Genomic DNA, 6,485 nt, shown 5'->3' on the forward strand with positions numbered 1-6,485 from the left:
AGAGCCTGGGGGAGGACACACACACACACACTGCAACAGCACTGAATGTATACTTGACCTGCAGACTTAATCAGTCCCAGAATGAATTCATTCCAGAATTCATCAGTTCCGGAATGAATTAATTCCAGACTTCATCAGTTCCAGAATTAATTAATTCCAGAATTCATCCGATTCCTGAATTCCTTAATTCCAGACTTTATCAGTTCCAGATTCCATTAATTCCAGACTTCATCAGTTCCAGAAGCCAATAATTCTGGAATTCATCAGTTCATGAATTAATTAATTCCAGAATCGATCAGTTCTAGATTTCATTAAATGGAATTTATAACAAGAGGTCAGGAGGGATGACAGCCAGATCAATCAACCTCAGCTACCAGTAATTTTTAATCATTCTGACCTCGTTTCCTCATGTCAAAACTATAAATATACCACATAATCTCCCTCTCTTCCTCATGTATGTCTTTTGCATCTCCACCCCTGCAGCTGCCTCTTGGTCACTCCTCATCCTCTGGCCAGGAGGTTAGCTCTCACCCAAGCAGGTTAAACCCTATTTGTTGTGACAAAAACACTCCATATGCCTCTTAATATGCTTAATTCTTGAGTGTTGTTATGCCCAATAAATTCCAGATTAGAACAAGACAATTCTTGTTCAGTTTTCAGCCTGAAACTCTGCAACAAGAATTGTCTTCGGAAAATGTACACATTGTAATTCTCTTAATTAACGAATTAATTAATTGACACCAAAACACCACACATCCAGTGACACTGTAAAAAACTCTTTTTAATTTTGTTGGACATAACCTAAACTCAGCCTCCTGGTATAATTTGGATGGGGCTGTGTTGTTAAAGTATTTAGCATTAGTCTGGCTTTTAGGGTTTTTAAATATTTGGTCTGGATTATCGGGCAAATAAGTCACTGTGCTACCCATTCCAACATTTCTCTGGAGTAATGCATCACTACAGAAGAGAGAGCTCCTTCAGTTTGTCTGTGCTCAAGATAATCTGATGTTTTGAAGTGCTGTTACTGCAAATACACTTGGAATGGGTTTTCACAGCACACGGAGAGAAAGGGGAATGAACTCTCAATATTACCTCCCAGGTTGCCTCTGTCCTTTTCTTCCTCCTGAAGTCTGACAGGGCTCCTGACAGCTGTGTGTGCAGTACAGTCAGGGCTTCAGTGGTTGTCAGGCCCAGGTGCTGAGGCACATGTTCCTGTAAGACAAATATAGCACCCTGAGAACTTCCCCTCCAGTGTCCCCCTGTCCTGAATAAGTCAAATCATGTGGCCAACACAGACTGAGGTTTCCCAGAAGGCACTGTGCATGTTGTTGTCATACCTTAATATAATACTTGCACCCTCCGCCCAATATGTCTATATTGTATTTCTCTTGTATTTAACTCTGAAGAAACTCTGCACGACGTGTTCCAAAAGGTCGATTAATTTGATCCTCCAATCCGCCATTTACTCCTCCCTATTTCTTGATTAGATTTGATTAGATTAGAGTTGTCATTCTGGAGTTCGCCTCCCCCCATTGCAGGAGTTTTGTGGCTGCTCTGACAGCGACCTCAGTCCATCAGGAAACGGATGGGGGTATTTCCGGAAAAAAAAAGCTGCACGCATCTCTCCAAACCTTTGTTAACGGCTTATTTTTTGTTTTTCTTTTTCTGTTGTCTTACGCTAGCAAAATTCCCAGTCCCTATCAGCAGATGTGCCCACTACGGAATAGAACAGGGCTCAACTTAAACACATACTGTACACTTCACACCCTCAATAAACACACTGTGCAACAGGTGCCTTGGGTACCAATACAAAGATTGGCCCAACAGTCTCAAAAGGGACAGCAGTACATCACAAGAATAAAACCTCAACAGCTTAACCCCCTACAGGATGAATTCATATTTCAATTTCTTGCTTTTTCTTTATGATTTATGATTATTATTTATAAATTATTATGATTATTTAGCCAGCAGCCATATCACTCTGTAACTCACAACTGGCAACCCACTGAGGCTCAGCAGGTGTGAGCCTGGTCAGTACCTGGAGGAGAGACCTCCTGGGAAAAACTAAGGTTGCTGCTGGAAGAGGTGTTAGTGGGGCCAACAGGGGGCGCTCACCCTGAGGTCTGTGTGGGTCCTAATGCCCCAGTATAGTGATGGGGACACTATACAGGCGCCCTCCTTCGGATGAGACGTAAAACCAAGGTCCTGACTCTCTGTGGTCATTAAAAATCCCAGGGCATTCCTTGAAAAGAGTAGGGGTGTAACCCCAGCATCCTGACCAAATTTCCCATTGGCCCTTACCAATCATGGCCTCCTAATAATCCCCATCTATGAATTGGCTTCATTACTCTGCTCTCCTCCCCACTAATAGCTTATGTGTGATGAGTGTTCTGGTGCACTATGGCTGCTGTCGTATCATCCAGGTGGGGCTGCACACTGGTGGTGATGGAGGGGAGTCCCCATTGCCTTTAAAGTGCTTTGAATGGAGTGTCCAGAAAAAGGGCTATATAAGTGTAAGCAATTATTATTATTGTTATTATAGTGCATCCTCCTAAACTCATCCTATTATAAATGATCATCCTTTTTATTCCCCATGAAAAAGAATGTACGTCACATACCATATGTGCTAAACAAGAGTACTAATGCTGCAGGATGCAGGGTTGCATCATTGTCTATTTTAAAGAGCTGCTCAGCTTCAACACCCTCAAAGGAAAAGGTCTCACTACCACCATCAAAAATAACTTGAGTAGAACAGGCGATGTTCACAGGTTTTTCAAATGTGGCTCACACAGTTACCATTATCTCTCATGCACAATCCTTTCTATGAATAAAACCGATATCTGAAGGACATCAAAACCACAACCGAAAGACCTTTCAGACCTTTTAAAGCCATTAATTGACTTCCTTAATTGCTTATATGGTATAATTATCTACCTTATTGCTGTTGTTCACTTCCACCCCAAACAAGTCCGGAGAGAAATGACAGGGTGCAGGGTTAGTCTGCACTCACTTACCATGTCTTCACAATGGACTTCCAAATCACCTTCATCGGGAAAGTGTTTAATCCTCACAGTCCTGGAGCATTCTCCCAGCTCATGACAGTATACCAGTAGTGACCTGCAATCAGAAGAATCAAACTGGAAGCTTTAGGCGGACGCACATAGGTCAGGTAGAGTAGGACTGTCAGCACCAAATGACTCACAAAAAAGCCGTCTTCAGCTGTCAGGTGCAGACATCTCATTTCACACAGTTACACCTTGCTTTACTGATGAATTTCACCCTTCAATTTTAATTCAATTCAACTTTATTGTCATTAAACTTACACAGGTGCATAGTATAATGAAAAGTGTTTCTCATTAGTCACTCAGGTGCAGTATATAAATAGGACAGAAGATGAGACAATAGACAGTTACACAATAGCAATAATAGTAACAACATGTAATAACATAACATAAATAACATGTAATCGAAAACTGTGCAAAATTCCGCAAACAGAGAAAATTTAACAGGACAAAAACAGTGCAAGGTAATTCTTGGAACAGTGCAAAAAAATAGTGTGGTTAAAAGTAGTATGGTTAATTAATATTAAATATTATTATGCCTGTTACAATTTTACTGGGCTATCGAGGGGACAGTACAATTTTGGCTTACGTGTGTGTGGTGGTGTAGGAGTACAGTGGTTGTGGGTACAGGAGGATGTTAGGAGAGATCATAATAAGGTGGAAGGGAGTGGGGGGCGTCACCAACTTGACAGCTCTGGGGAAGAAGCTATTTTGGAGTCTAGTTGTGTGCGACTGGAGTGACCGGAACCTTCTGCCAGATGGTAGGGGAACAAACAAGTTATGACCGGGGTGAGTGGGGTCAGACATAATTTTGGTGGCTTTTTTCCGACTCCTGGTGTTGTATATTTCCTGGATGGATGGTAAGGCACTGCCGGTGATGTGTTGGGCAGTTTTGACCACCCGCTGCAGGGCCTTGCGGTCGGATGCGGTGCAGTTGCCGTACCAGACTGTGATGCAGCTGGTCAGTGTGCTCTCCACCACACATCTGTAGAAGTTAGTGAGGATCAGTGGGTGTGGGTGTATTTTCTTCAGCCTTCTCAGGAAGTACAGCCGCTGTTGTGCCTTCTTGATGAGACTGGAGGTGTTCAGTGTCCATGTAAGGTCCTTAGAGATGTGAACGCCTAGGAATTTGAAGTTATTCACCATCTCCACCGCAGACCCTTCTATGTAGATGGGGGAGTGAACTTTTCCTTGTCTTCTGAAGTCAACAATCAGCTCTTTTGTTTTGCTGATGTTGAGACATAGGTTGTTGGTTCGGCACCAGTCTGCGAGTTGTTTTATCTCCTCCCTGTAGGCAGTCTCATCGTTGTGCTTTGCATTAAGATAGTGTAAATAATAGAGTGGTGCACCAGGATGATTTTATTTTCCTTACCCTTGAAGCGTCTGAGTGTACAGCGCAGCTTACAGGATAATGTCCTTCACTACTTCATATTTCTTTTCACCTTGTATTCTGTGTATCTTGCTACACTTAACTGTAGAAATGGAACGGCCAAGATGTCCTCATTTTTTTCTGCATTAGCAGCTGAGGGTGACTGCTGATTGCCTAAAAAAAATCCAAAGCTCTTCCTGTCTGTCAAGGACAAGGGTATGTGAGGGCAAGTGCATGGGGGATTTAATTAATGCACGCATATGAAACAGAATTACGTCGCCATCTTAATCTGCAACAACACATTTACAGTTTCCCTGCTGGAATTCCTTAAAAGTAGCAGATCAAACAGTGGCTGCACCAGAGAGTTCAAAGGCCCGCGTGCTGCAGATTTCATAGTGTTTCCACTGACTGGTGTGTGGAGAAGCACACAGGAACCCACCGGCTTCAACACGATTAAGAAAAAAGGAGCTGTTAATAGCTCTGACGACAAGCGGCTTATTAAAGCGATCAATCTGAGCCATCAGTTAGACATGGTCACTTAAGGAATGAACAAACTCAACATTTCTGCAAATTCAGCTGAGTTTTTGTACGTTTGATTTAACTTTTGGGAATAAACTGATGAAAATGATTAAATTGCCTGTTGAACTCTTGACTATAATTTATGGTTTTTTTTTCAGGATAGTAATCACAGTCTAGTTTTTCATTTCTCCACATACAATGTTCTGTAAAATGTTATGACTCCCTGTTCTGACTGCTGAAAAAGTCTCTGTGTTGGGTTCATTATCCATGCACACAGGATTTTAGGCTTTTATCGTGTTTGACAAGCTTTCATTTAAGGTTTTGGCCAAGTGCAAGCTATTCTCTAAAACCTGGTGCTTCTAGTACTTATCTACTAATTCCTGGCTTGGGAGGTTAATTATATTATGCAATAGTATTCATTAAGGTGACTTTAGAATTGCAATATTCAGCAACCTTGAAATTAGGTTACAAATCAGATAATAGACTCAAGAGTCTCCAGGGTAGTTACACACCTACTGATGAATAATATGCGCATTAAAAATCCACACAATAATCTTCCTCTTTATTCTGTTCACTCGACTCAATTTCATGGTTTTAATTCAGGAAAGTAAAATCTTTTATTTGGCTAAAGGTTACGTGTACTTTGTAAGGGAAGAATTAGTGCTTTTTGAATGGAAAACTAATTAATGTAGCCAAAGCCAAAGCCAAAGCAGGTGTATTTTTAACATGGATGAATCCATTACATACCTTTAGTGTCTAATGTTTATTTTTTGTATTATTTTACTGGGAATAATTATGATGGTGAAGAAAGAGGACACATAACGAGCTGTCATCTAGACACAAGTACAGTACATGATATGGACTAAGAGGAGATTGATTCTAGAGTGTTTGCTTTCACAAAACCAGAAAAATATTCTGGCGTAATGCACAGTGTACAGTCTGTTTGGTTTGGTGTAATCAAGGGCTGGGCTGCATGTTGTTACTCTTTTTTATAATGAGTTTGTATTTGCACCACTTGAAGAATTGACACCTCATTCCTTTCTGTTCCTCTGCAGCTGGCTTGTTAAAGCCTTTTTTTTTCTTTCTGCTATTAATAATACCTCATGTGCCACTGTCTACCACTGAAGACCTGGCCTATAAGAACGGTCTGAAGACGTTCGAGGGGGAAGCTGTGTCAGTTAGCGTTGGCTGCAAAGGAACAAGTACAGGTTAATTCCACATTTATAAGAAGCAGCCTTCCGCAGGACTGGAATTAACCTTTACCTGTTACATAATAATGGGCCTTTGAAACAAAGCTTCAAGGAGATTTCTCTGCGGAGCTAACCTGTTATAAAACCCACTGTTTGCCACTTACTGGACGCGTTGAACCCATCCCTCAGTTTTGTACCGTCAGTTAATGCGCGAGCTTTGATGCCTTAGCTCCACTGCACAGGGGAAGTTTTTGAGTGGACTCTACGGCAGTTGTTTTTACCCTTTTTTTTTGGTGCACTGGTTTCCTGTTTCTCAGAGCGCCAGCTTCCCTGAGTGAGAGAGAC

This window comes from Atractosteus spatula, chromosome 18, assembly GCF_055471065.1.
Source record: "Atractosteus spatula isolate fAtrSpa1 chromosome 18, fAtrSpa1.hap1, whole genome shotgun sequence".
Taxonomy (NCBI): Eukaryota; Metazoa; Chordata; class Actinopteri; order Semionotiformes; family Lepisosteidae; genus Atractosteus; species Atractosteus spatula.